The sequence below is a fragment of the Carcharhinus amblyrhynchos genome, chromosome 11 (assembly GCF_965287045.1).
Source record: "Carcharhinus amblyrhynchos chromosome 11, sCarAmb.v2.hapA, whole genome shotgun sequence".
NCBI lineage: Eukaryota > Metazoa > Chordata > Chondrichthyes > Carcharhiniformes > Carcharhinidae > Carcharhinus > Carcharhinus amblyrhynchos.
The window spans coordinates 90,318,055-90,332,021 of record NC_137334.1 but is presented as its reverse complement, the minus strand read 5'-3'; the positions used below and the strand labels follow the sequence as shown (position 1 = coordinate 90,332,021).

Sequence of the window (13,967 nt, the reverse complement as noted above, 5' to 3'; positions counted from 1 at the left end):
CTTTTTTAAAGCAGTTACATAAACATACACAAGAATACAAGAGATAGGAGCTAACAGAATAAAATCAACTGTCATCAGCAAAGTCAGAAGACTGCTGATCCAAACCTCACTCCAGGGTTTGAGCACAAAGAAGAGTGTGACATCGTGAAAGTTATCGTTTTCAGGTAAGGCACTAAACTGAGGTCTGGTTTAATTCTGTGCAAAGGCCTGTCACAATTTGATATAGAATTTTTCTTTCTCCAATGAACCATTAAATGTAGATGAACTTCCAGTCCTTTGTTCACTTTTAGGACCTTGCTGTGTACAAATTAACATACATCATAGAAGCTATGTTTCAAATGAAATTCATTAGAGATCAGGTGCTTTAGCATCATGCTTATATGCCAGTATATCAATGCAAGGTCGTTTCCGTCTAGTTACAATTCACAACAAAACCGCCATTTACTCCACCTCCCCAAAGTTTATAAACAGGAGAGTAACTTTTGGCCAGAAATGCCCCAAAACAGTAAGTACCTGCTGTAATATTTCAGCCAGATTTTCTGTGGAGGCTGCTGTCATTAATGGGACCTACTACACTGCTTAAAAATCTGTTCTGCGCAAATTACGACTTCCCACTCTATCTAATCTGCAAAGGCATTGCCTTCCTTGATTCCTCTGCACAATGCAGTAGCCAGTCAGATCTCGCATCTACTTAGTGGGTATGACTGTTGGGAGCATTTGGCATAATATTTTGCATGGCTATGAACATCTTGCATCATATTCAGAAGCATTTTGTTGACTAAGAGCACACAAAATGCCAACACTTAATGCTCTCTCTAGTCCAGTAGACGTTTGCCATCCAAGGACCAGTTCCTTGGAGCCATCAGTAATTTGAGAAGTTTAAACTGATAAAATTAACTGCTCGATTAACATGATCCCTCTGATACAAAAATGTTCTTGAGCGACGAAGCACATTACACGTAACATTTCCAGTGGGATATCATCTGTGGCTGGCATTTGCTGAACTGAAATACATAGATTACAGGTCACACATGTACCAGTGATTTTAAGAAGTAGGCTAAGCATGAATGTAGAACGTTTTGAGAGACGTGCACAAAGTTTCATGTCAAGTTCCTTTGGAAGCCATTTTCATATATTATGCTAACTCATTTAATAGCTTAACCATACAGGCCATATCGGCTCAGGGTTGAATCTTAGTCTGTGCAAGAGTTATGCAATCTAAACTTGATAGTCTGGCATATGGAGCCTAGAACTTCAGGATGATCTTTCACTCATGAATCTTAGAAGGATGTGTGTGGACTTGTTAAGGCAGTCACTTTTTCCTGAAATGCCTGTTTCTGTCAACTAATTTGACACTGCTCACACATGGACAACAAACACTTGACCAAGAGATCAAGGAGAACACCACAGCAAGGAGTCAATGCTTTCAACACTGGAGCTGTGAACATTAGAACATTAACAGGATTATTTTTAAAAGATTGAATCTCAAAGTTCTTAACAGCCCAAACCTTATTTAAGATTACATTTGATAACTGCAGAGACGAATAAGTGGTACAGGAACCAAAAAACTACTAATAAGTTCAAGCTTATTAGTGTCATAAATAGGCTTACATTAACACTGCAATGAAGTTACTGTGAAAATCCCTTAGTCGCCACATATCCGGTGCCTGTTTGGGTACACTGAGGGAGAATTTAGCATGGTAATGCACCTAACCAGCACACCTTTCAGGCTGTGGGAGGAAACTGGAGAAAACCCACGCAGGCACAGGGAGAACATGCAGACTCCACACAGACAGTGGCCAAACCGGGAATCAAACCCAGGTCCTTCGTGCAGTGAGGCAGAAGTGCTATCCACTGTGCCACTGGATAGTTGGTTGCTATGGCTTATTTGCATGTCCTGGCCCACGTTTATGAGTTCACAAACAAATCTGATAAATGTATGCTTTCTTAAGTTCCATTAAAAAGTCAATAATGGCTCCTGATAACTCAATGAGGAAGAGAGATACTGAATTCAGGTGTTACATTACAGGGTTTCAATTCGCAGACAATACGAAAATGCAATTGAGATACTAGTGCATCTCAAGAGGTAGCCAAGGACCTTTAAAATCAATTAGGGTATTAAGCGCAGAATAAAGGGCAGAAAAAAATCTATTCATGTACAAACACATCGCAATGGGAAATGGGGTATGACTGTCAACCGACATGTTAGATTATCTAGAGTTGCATCAGATTTCGGATTCTCAAAGTTATGACTACTGTTTGTCAAGCAGGAATTCAATACACTAAATACAATTCTGAAACAGAAACTGCACAGGATACAAAATGGAGCAATCCATACATAAGCTAGTCTGTACCAGTCAGAGCACACCTCACATACCCTGTCTAATTCTGGCTTGACAATAGAGAGACATCCAAACCTTGGAGGCCTTGCAAAAAGCCTGCAAGATCCAGCACCAAAGGATGTGTAAAGAGAAATCACTGCCTTTCAACCTTAAAATTAGACAGCAGAGTCAGCACCCTGGAAGTAAACTAGATAAGCAGCACAAACGGGTTCTCCCAGAATGTTCAAAATAGTGAAAAGCAGCGCAGGTTATTTCGGAATTATGAACCAGATGCTTAAATGGTCTTCCTCTTCTGTACCCATCTTGTGATTTTTCTGCTCAGATACAAAGACTGAAATAAGTCATCCCTACCTTGCCCAAACTCATGAACCATAAATTGTCAATTCTAAATTTTGCGTTGGCATTTTTGAAAAAGCAAAACTCTCAAAAGTGGGCTTTAATCTGCAATAAAAAAAATCTAATGATGCAAAGGTGCTTCTAAAAACAAACAAGTTTAAATTAAACAGATAATCCGATTTGCTGGTATAACAGAAAAGTAAACTGTGCAAAAACCCAATTATATAAGAAACGGGAGCCACAGCAGCAATTTAGCTCCACTAGCCTCCTCCACCATTCCACAAGATCACTCATTACTGTTGCTCAACTTCACATTGCCACATTTGATCCCTTTAGGCTGACAAGAGACACATTCAAATCAATTTCCTTAACCTTGTAGTTATAATTTGGGCTTTTTTTCATCAGCTTTGCCAGACATTCAAATCTTGATTGAATTATTTTAAGATAACAAAGAGGATTGAAGACAGGCACATTTGAGATCAATTTTTGCAAGGCCTTTAAAAAAGGACCCTCACCCACCCACCACCCCTTCCCTCACCTCCTTCCCCAACATCACCCTTCAGTAATCCATTCCCAACCACCCTCCTCTCACTACCCATTTCCTTCACCACACCCTCTTCCCCATTGCCAGGCCATACCCACCTTCCAATACACCAAACCCCCTCCCCCAGCAACCATCCAGACTCTCCCTGCACCTCTCTCCCAATACCCATCCAAATCTCTTCCCACACTCCACCCTCAGCACCTAGCACACTGGTCGGCACTGCTGTCTCACAGTACCAGGGATTCCCAACACGGGTCACTGTCTGCTTGTGTTTTCCCTGGGTGCTCTGGTTCCCTCCCACAGTCCAAAAGACGTGCTGATTATGTGCACTGTCCACGCTAAATTCTCCCTCAGTGTACCCGAACAGGCACCAGATGTGGCGACTAGGAGATTTTCACAGTAACTTCACTGCAGTGCAAATATAAGCCTGTTTCTAACAATAATAAACAAACTTATCTCACCCAACCCAAACTCTCCCCACCCTCAGCACACATTTCAGCCTTTCCACTCCCTTCCCCAGCACTCATCTTAACTTCTCCCCAACCCTCCCCTCCCCTCACAGCACCCCTGCTCCCCTCCCCTCACAGCACCCCTGCTCCCCTCCCCCAGCCCCCCACTCTCCTCCCCCCCCCACCACCGGCGCCCAGCCCCCCCCTCCTCCCCCCCCAACGGCGCCCAGCCCCCCCCTCCCCTCCCCCCCAACGGCGCCCAGCCCCCCCCTCCCCTCCCCCCCAACGGCGCCCAGCCCCCCCCTCCCCTCCCCCCCAACGGCGCCCAGCCCCCCCCTCCCCTCCCCCCCAACGGCGCCCAGCCCCCCCTCCCCTCCCCCCCAACGGCGCCCAGCCCCCCCCTCTCCTCCCCCCCAATCGCACCCCCCTCTCCTCCCCCCCCCAACGGCACCCAGCCCCCCCCTCCTCTCCCCCCCCAACAGCACCCAGCACCCCCCCTCCCTCCCCCCCCCAACAGCACCCAGCACCCCCCCCCCTCCTCCCCCCCCCAACAGCACCCAGCCCCCCCCCCTCCTCCCCCCCCCAACAGCACCCAGCCCCCCCCTCTCCTCCCCCCCCAACAGCACCCAGCACCCCCTCTCCTCCCCCCCCCAACAGCACCCAGCCCCCCCCTCTCCTCCCCCCCCCAACAGCACCCAGCACCCCCCTCTCCTCCCCCCTCACCAACAGCACCCCCCTCTCCTCCCCCCTCACCAACAGCACCCCCCTCTCCTCCCCCCTCACCAACAGCACCCCCCTCTCCTCCCCCCTCACCAACAGCACCCCCCTCTCCTCCCCCCTCACCAACAGCACCCCCCTCTCCTCCCCCCTCACCAACAGCACCCCCCTCTCCTCCCCCCTCACCAACAGCACCCCCCTCTCCTCCCCCCTCACCAACAGCACCCCCCTCTCCTCCCCCCTCACCAACAGCACCCCCCTCTCCTCCCCCCTCACCAACAGCACCCCCCTCTCCTCCCCCCTCACCAACAGCACCCCCCTCTCCTCCCCCCCCACCAACAGCACCCCCCTCTCCTCCCCCCCCAACAGCACCCCCCTCTCCTTCCCCCCCCAACAGCACCCAGCCCCCCTCCCTCCCTTACCGGGCTTCAGGCGGGTAACGCTAAGCGCTGTCCGCTGTGTATCCGCGGGCCGGGGTGCCCCGGCTGACAGCCTCTGACTCTGGGCTTCTGTTTCCTCCCCCCCCCGCTCCTCTCGCTAGGCCTCGGCTGCCGGGCTTCAGGCCGCTCATCATCATTACCACCGCCGTTACTGGGCTTTCTCACCACATTCCCCCCCCTCCACCCCCGCTCGGGAGGCCTGCCCTGCCCTTCCCTTCCCTTCAGTGTGCGATCCGAGCACTAGGACTGTACTCACTTCATCACCCGGAGCGCTGCTGCCGATGCCGCTGAGCAGACGGCGAGCCGGCCGGGCCGATCCTCCCTTAGCAACCGCACGCCGCGTGGCCAATCCCGCGCTCACAACGTGCGCGCCCACGTGACATTACGTGACAAGGGTGAGGAAGGGCGTGCGCGCCGCCGACGGGCGGGAGCGCACGCGCGCTGCCTGGAGGCGGGGGCGTGCGCGCTGCCTGGAGGCGGGGGCGCGCGCAGTGGGTGGAAAGAGAAACAATGGTTTGAATTGATTAATTATTTGAATTGATTAATTATTTGTTTTCATTTATTTGATTTATTTAATTTGATTTACTATTTGATTTAATTTCTAGGAACACCAGGAGCCGCAATGGGCCATCTGGCCTCTTGAGTCTGCCCCGCCATTCAATAAGATCATAGCTGATCTCTTCGTGGACTCAACTCCACATCATATCTCAAAGAAGACAGAGGGTGGTGGATGGAAAATTTTCAGATTGGAGACCAGTTACCAACAGTGTACCACAGGGATCAGTGCTGGGTCCTCTGCTATTTGTGATTTTAGGTGAAGGTAGAGCAGTCGATCTTGCAGTCCCAAAGAATCCTAGGATATATCCCATCTAGCCCAGGGGACTTATCGACCCTCAGGTTTTTCAAAATTGCTAATACATCTTCCCTCAGAACAGCTACCTCCTCCAGCCTATCAGCCTGTATCACACTCTCATTCTCAAAAATATGGCCCCTCTCCTTGGTAAACACTGAAGAAAAGTATTCATTCATCATCTCTCCTATCTCTTCTGACTCCTTGCACAAATTCCCACTACTGTCCTTGATTAGCCCTAACCTCACCCTGATCATTCTTTTATTTCTCACAAAAGAGTAAAAAGCCTTGGGGTTTTCCTTGATGCAACCTGCCAAGGACTTCTCATGCCCCCTCCTAACCCTCCTCAGCCCTTTTTTAGCTCATTCCTTGCTATCTTGTAACCCTCAAGTGACCCAACTGAACCTTGTTTTCGCAACCTTACATATGCTTCCTTTTTCCTCTTGACAAGACATTCAACCTCTTTTGTAAACTATGGTTCCCTCACGCAGCCATTTCCTCCCTGCCTGACAGGGACATACCTATTAGGGTCACGCAGTATTTGTCCCTTGAAAAGCTCCACTTTCCCTGACAGTTTCTGTTCCCATCTTATACTCCCTAATTCTTGCCTAATCGCATCATAATTACCTCTCCCCCAGTTATAAAGCTTGCCCTGCCATATGGCCCAATCCCTCTCCATTGCAATTATGAAAGACACCGAATTGTGGTCACTATCTCCAAAGTGCTCTCCCACAAACAAATCTAACACTTGGCCCAGTTCATTACCCTGTACCAAGTCCAATGTGGCCCCAAGATGAATGGTGCGGGGCAAGCTCGAAGGACCGAATGGCCTTCTCCTTCTAGTTTCTGTGTTCTTCTATGTTTCATCCTCAGTGGGTCCTCTGGGGATGGAAGAACCCAATGTGGGATAGGCACGGATGTCCACCAAAAATGGCTGTTCACTCTGTGGTGCTTGGGATGAACGGAGAGAAGGAAAGGAGAGAGTGCAGAATGTAGTGTTACAGTCAATAGCTAGGGTGTAGAGGAAGATCAGTGTGAGGTAGGTCCATTCAGAAGTCAGATGGCAGCAGAAAAGAAGCTGTTCTTGAGTCAGTTGGTATGTGACGTCAGACTTTTGTATCTTTTTCCTGACAGAAGAAGGTGGAAGTGAAAATGTCCGGGGTGCGTGGGGTCCTTAATTATACCAAGCTGTGATACAACTAGAAAGAATGCTTTCTATGGTGCATCTGTAAAAGTAGCTGCCATGCCAAATTTCCTTAGTCTTCTGAGAAAGTGGAGGGGTTGTTTCTTTTCCTTACAGATTGCAATGTGCGAGTTAGGAAGTCTATGATCTAGTTGCAGAGGGAGGAGACAAACCCCAAGCCACGAAGTTTGGAGATGAGTCTTGGAGGAATAATGGTTTTAAAGGCTGGGCTGTAGTCTATGAATAGGAGTCTGACTTTGTTATCTAGGTGATCCAGGGTTGAGTGTGGGGCCAGGGAGATGGCGTTTGCTGTGGACCTGTTGCAGCAATAGACGAACCATAGTGGATTCAGGCAGTCTCTGAGGCAGGAATTGATTTGTGCCATGACTAACCTTTTGAAGCACTTCATAATGATGGATGCCAGAGCCACTGGACGATAGTCATTAAGGCATGCTACCTGGCTTTTCTTTGGTTCTGGGATGGTCATCTTCTTGAAGCAGGTAGGAACTTATGTGATGAAGCTTTTGTTCTATTGTCACCCCATGTGACTTGGAACCAAAATTGTTTGATTACGCACCCGTGGAGTGCTTTGGGTCATTTCATTATAGTCAAAGCATGACAGAAATGTAACTTCTCATTGTTGTCACAGACCTGCCATTAGAATGAAGAGCAAAAATGCTGGGAAACACAACCTAATCTACAACCCTGGAGAAAATGGATACATTGAAGGGGAAATTAGGTAACTGCATGAGGGAGAAAGGGTGGTGGGGGGCAGTGGGGTGGTGGGGGGGGGGGTGTTCTGCTGATAGTGTAAGCTGCAGAGGGGTCAGGGAGAGGCTCAAGTGGACCATGAATGGACCAGTTGGGCTGAATGGCCTGTTTCTGTGCTTTTGATTCTATTTTTGAGTTGCGAGAGATACATCACTATATCCTCTTGTCAGGCAACATACAGCCTTCTGGTCTTTTGAAAGGTTACTTATCTATAATTTCTTCCATATACGGCTAAGATTCTATTCCAGTGCTTCCCAAACTATTTTCAAATTTGATCTCATTTTCACGCTTGAAGATTAACACAGTCCCAGCCGCCAACCAAAGCAAAGCAGCATTAGATCAGCATTGTAACATTCAGGATATAATTATTAAAGTTCATGTGTTATAGATCAACACATCATACGAATATGAAAATCCCAGGCTCTCGGGGGGCTCCTGCGGTTGTTAAATTTGCGTTTCCTTCCATCGTCACTGCAGTGAGGACACCTCAGGGGAACCTCTTATGTACTTACGTGAACGCATTGTCACTTGACAGCACGTCCAATCACAGTCACTGCGGCCTAAGTGTCCCAACGCTGGGACAATGCAAGGAGTGGGGGAGATAGAGTCATGGAAACAGGCCCTTTGGCCCAACTTGTTGATGCTGCCCAGTTTTTATTATTAAGTTAGTTCCAATTGCCTGCATTTGGCCCATCTCCCTCTATACCCATCTTGTCCATGTAACTGTCTAAATATGCTTTAAAAGATAAATTTGAACCACCTCTCCTACTACCCCTGGAAGCTTACTACCCTCTGTATGAAAATATTGCCCCTCTGGACCCTTTTGTATCTCTCCCCTCATGGCTTAAACCTTTGCCTTCTAGTTTTAGACTCCCCGACCTTTGGGGAAAGAAGTTGACTATCCATCTTATCTCTGCCCCTCATTATTTTATGGACGTTTATAAGATCACCCCTAAGTCTCCTACGTTCCAGGAAAAAGAGTCCCAGCCTCTCCTTATAACTCGAACCATCAAGTCTCAGTAAACCTTTTCTGAACTCTTTCTAGTTTAACACTATCCTATAATTTATCCTTCAGCTTTAACTAATCCTTTAGATTAACATGATTTTATATCCTGTGACCTCCATTTGTTGTTTCCACCACCCCAATTGTATTTGGGTCAACCCACAGCACATATGAGTTGCAGCATTTCAAGAAGGCAGCTCACCACCTCCTTCTCAAGAGGCAACTAAAGAGTTAAAGTTTAAAGTTTATTTATTAGTGTCACAAATATTACATTAACACTGCAATGTAGTCACTGTGAAAATCCCCTAGTCGCCACACTCCAGCCCCTGTTCGGGTACACTGAGGGAGAACTTAGCATGGCCAACGCACTTAACCAGCATGTCTTTCAGACTGTGGGAGGAAACTGGAGCACCCGGAGGAAACCTACGCAGACACAGGGAGAACATGCAGACTCCACGCAGACAGTGACCCAAGCTGGGAATGGAACCCAGGTCCTTAGCGCTGTGAGGCAGCAGTGCTAACCACAACTGGGGATGGGCAATGAATGCTGGCCAGCCAGCGACACCCATGTCCCATGAATGAATACGAAATAAATAAATTGGGGTGGCGACCCAAAGCTTGAGAACTGCTGCTCTGTACCTCAGGTTGCCAAATTATCGCTATCACGCTGGAGCTTCTAAGAACTTAATTATCAACATTGCGAGAAATTTGGGAGTTTGTTAGTTTTAAAAGTGTTGGAGCTAGGGTTAAAGGTTGTTTGCTTGAAAAAGGCACAGGAAACCATATGATGAAACCTTCAGGAATACATCCAACCGGAGTTGGCAACTCTGTCTGTACCTGAAATAATAATCATCTGTTTGATCCGTGGATGCTTAATGTGCCCACTGAGTGTTTCCAGATGTTTCTGTTTATGTTTCAAATTTCCTGCATCTGCAGCTTTAGAAAGACTTGCACTTATAAAGCACTTGAACGCGTCTCTTAGCAACAGTGAATGATATAATATCCAGTACTTTAAAACTGACTGTTGTCATTTAGGGGAGCATGGCAGCTATCTTTCGCAGAGCAAGATCCCACAGGGCAGCACGGTGGCACTGTGGTTAGTTAGCACTGCTGCCTCACAGCGCCAGGGACCCAGGTTCGATTCCCAGCTTGGGTCACCGTCTGTGCAGAGCTTGCACATTCTCCCTGTGTCTGTCTGGGTTTCCTCTGGGTGCTCCGGTTTCCTCCCACAGTCCAAAGATGTGCGATTTAGGCGGATCGACTATGCTAAATTGTCCTTTTGTGTCAGGGGACGAGCTAGGTAAATGCATGGGGTTATGGGGATAGAGCCTGGGTGAGATTGTGGTCGGTGCAGACTTGATGGCTGAATGACATCCTTCTGCCCTGTCTGGATTCTAATGATACACAACACAAACTAAATTAACCTGATTTCCTTTTTGTTTTGGTGGTATTAGCTGAGAAAAATGACTTGGACAGTAGGCGAGCTTCTTGCTCCTTTAATACTGCAATTAGATATTTTTCCTTATGCACAAGTGTGATATTATAAATAAAAATATGTCAAGGTGAGGCTGGTCCAAGTAAAAGTGACCACTATGGGGCATTCTAGGACGAGAGGTCATAGTCTGAGGATAAGGGCTAGTAAATTTAAAACAGAGTTGAGGAGAAACTAGTTCTCCCAAAGGGTTGTGAATCTGTGGAATTCGCTACCCCCAAAGTGTGGTAGATGCTGGGAGAGTGAATAAATTTAAGGAGGAGTTAGACAGATTTTTAATAGGTTGAAGGGTTATGGGGAGATGGCAGGAAAATGGGGAGGAGGAGCATATCAGCCATGACTGAATGGCGGAGCAGACTCGATGGGCCAAATGGCCTAATTTTGCTCTTATATCTCATGGACTTATGAAAAAGCTGTTGTAAGTAAACGGCTGGTTCACGAATGTCCTTTAGCAAAGCATATCAGCTGCAGTTATCCAGTCTGACCTTCGTTTAATTCCAGTCCCGCACCAACGTGGCAGACTCTTAACTACCCTCTGAAGTGATCTAGTGAGCCATCTGGGTTGAGAACTGAGCAACAATCATTGCTTTGATTTGATCGTCAGAAGGGGAAAGCAGCAAGGCTGCTATGCAGAGTGATGATCCATCCTTTTTTTTAAACAGCATCACCCTTCAAGTTGCTGACCATCCAGTTTCCTGTTTGTTTTTCTTCCCAGGAGAACATTTTCCCCGCATTTGTACAGCTGGGGAAGCTGTCTGGACGATGGACTCTTATCACGCAGGCGTGAGGTCTCGCATTGTCTGTACCTGTAAAGACTTGATTACCTGTAAAGACTTACATTCCAAACATTATCTTGCAATTAAGTCTTTGTCTATATATGCCCTGTTTGTGAACCCAACTCTCCAGTCACCTGATGAAGTAGTAAAAAGTCTCACAACACCAGGTTAAAGTCCGACAGGTTTATCCAATGGTACAAGCTTTTAGCACGCTGCTCCTTCATCAGGTGAGTGAAGAGCTGAGTTCACAAACAGGGCATACATAGACACAGACTCAACTTACAAGATAAACTTAATGTCTGTGTCGAGATGCGCAATCTTCTTGGAGATCCTGTCCACTTTCAGCCAGCAGTTTGGGGTGTCGGTGGTAGCCATGATATGGAGGTGCCGGCGTTGGACTGGGGTAGGCACAGTGAGAAGTCTCACAGCATCAGGTTGCCCAGTTTGTCAACCCAACTCTTCATTCACCTGATGAAAGAGCAGCACTGTAAATAAACCTGTTGTTGTGAGACAACGTGGTGTTATGGGACTTCTTACTGTGCCCACCCCAGTCCAGCGCCGGCATCTCCACAACAAAGCCACTGCGCAGCGAGCACAGGGCAAAATCCTTTATCCATCTCCTTGCTTGCTCCAAAATTGAAACCAATGCATGGTTCCCTACAAAAGAGACACACTAGATCCAAGCTGCCAAGAACAGACATTCCACCTGATCTTAGCCTTGATCCTGCACCTGAGCTGCACTTCCAATTGTTTAACCAGTACCGACCATTCATTTTAGACTGAATATCCTGGTTCACACCTTTAAACTCAGCTGGTTGAGTATCCAGTTCAGATCCACAGTGAGGGTGGGATTAAGTGTCTTGTGGAATATGATACATCCTGAGACACCATGGAACAGAAAGCTAACAAACTAGTGTGAATAATGCAAAATACACTCAGCTTTAAGTGAATGAGGTGAAGCTCTGTAGCACCTTCATCAGGAGCATCAGTGACATAGTGAATTGGAGCAAATAGCCTTAATTAACCTCACTACTTTTTCTTGTTCCATACTTTTATCAGGTCTTTTGGCTTCAATCATTGAATTGGATTTGCAAGAGAAAGAAGAAAACACTTTCCTAACAGGGAGGCGGTGGCCTTGTGGTATTATCATCACTAGACTATTAATCCAGAAATTAAGCTAACCTTCTGGGGACCTGGGTTCGAATCTTGCCACAGCAGATGGTGGAATTTGAATATCTAGAATTAAGAATCTACTAATGACCATGAATCCATTGTCAATTGTCAGAAAAACCCATCCAGTTCACTAATGTCCTTTAGGGAAGGAAATCTACCATCCTTACCTGGTCTGGCCTACTTGCGACACCAGAGCCCCAGCAATGTAGTTGATTCTCAACCCTTGGAAGCTAGGGATGGGCAATAAATGCTGGCTCAGCCAGCGATGCCAATGTCACATGAATAAATTAAAAAAAAGAGACAGCTTTCAATATACTAAATCAATACTATTATGTATTTCAGGACACTAAAGGAGAAGACCAAGGAATTGTGGATGTGTTGATTGTCATCTTTCACAATTTGTTGTTTCCTCAGGCTAGAGGGTTTAGAACAAGGGGTCACAGTGTCAGGATAGAGGGTTTAGAACAAGGGGTCACAGTGTCAGGATAGAGGGTTTAGAACAAGGGGTCACAGTCTCAGGATGTAAGGTAGGCCATTTAGGACTCAGATGAAGAGAAATCTCTTCATTCAGAAGGTGGTGAACCTCTGGAGTTCTCAGAAGCTGTGGCTATTTAAGGAAATAGATAGATTTCTCATCACTAAAGGTGCATATTCCCAGACCCGGTTTAATTATTATAGAATCACTGCCATACAGAAAGGTGCCATTCAGCCCATTGAGCCTACAATCTACTACAATCCCACCCAAGCCCTAATCCTGTAACCTCACACATTTACCCTGCTAATCCCCTTGACTCTAAGGGGCAATTTAGCATGGCCAATCTAACCTGCACATATTTGGACTGTGGCAGGAAACTGGAGCACCCAAAGGAAACCCACGCAGACATGGGGAGAAAGTGCAAACTCCACACAGTTGTCACGATGATGCCTTGTAATGTTAAGCCATTCAAAACCAAGATTTCCATTTCTGCCTATTTATTTACTTCATAATTGAGGTTGGCAGGTGACTGGCAGTGAATTGGAACGCAGCAATCTCAGGTGACATCACAAACAACAAGAGCAGAGTTGAGTCATTCACAGCTGGATACAGTTACTGCTACAGAACATCCACCTGACATCAGCAATCGAGACCAAGAGGTTGGATTGTCATAAAAATCCAACTGGTTCATTGAATTCCTTTAAGGGAAAGAAACCTTACCTGGTTTGGCCTATACGTGACTCCAGTCCCACACCAATATGGTTGATTCTTAATAGTCCTGCGAGGAGACCCAACAAGCCACTCTGTTCAAAAACTGTCTGACACCATCACCTCAGAGCAACCAAGAATGAACAATAAATGCTGACGTTGGCAGCCACTTTTATATCCCAGGAATGATAAAAACTTATTTGCAGTAATATCATTTTATCCTCCTGTGTTCTAAAAGTGCCAGCCATGCTGGGTTACAATCCCAGATGCTCGGAAACCTCTCTCGTTTCACTTGTGCGTGAATTCAAGGGCAATAAATGTGAGTCGCGAAATGTAGTAAATTTGAAGGTGAGTCGCTGTGGCTTCAACAGTGAACGATTTATTCTCAATATCATATACGTACAGGATAATGGTGTGACAGAACTGCCAAACTCTTCTCTCCCCTGGCTCCAGCTGATGTCCCTTCCTGTCCCGGGATGTGGAGGCCCTGATGGGCTTCACATTCAGACACTGGTAGACCATTCTTTTGATTTATCGATACCTGGCCACCAAATGTAACTTTGGGCTAGTGTTTTTGAAGTTATCGGAATGATTGCTCCCCAAGTCTGGGGCTGCGGCTCCTGTGTCGAACTGTGTTGAAGAGATCTGCTGTTGACCATCAGAGCTATTTCTATTGGTGGTACTGTATTGAGTTGGTCCTGGTGTAAA

General features: G+C 46.8%; 1 protein-coding gene across 3 annotated transcripts in view; it reads right to left on the bottom strand.

The window, feature by feature from the left end:
* The window catches only part of ttll4 (tubulin tyrosine ligase-like family, member 4), an 80,896-nt gene extending 75,739 nt beyond the window's left edge, over nt 1–5,157 (bottom strand). For 2 of the 3 annotated variants that reach the window (XM_080199537.1, XM_080199540.1), the window contains exon 1: nt 5,085–5,157. The gene's annotated coding sequence lies outside the window, so the exon portion shown is untranslated. Of the gene's footprint in view, nt 1–4,810; nt 4,858–5,084 lie in introns of those variants that run through there. The other variant, XM_080199538.1, reaches the window with a different exon arrangement.
* Nucleotides 5,158–13,967: the final 8,810 nt, after the last annotated feature.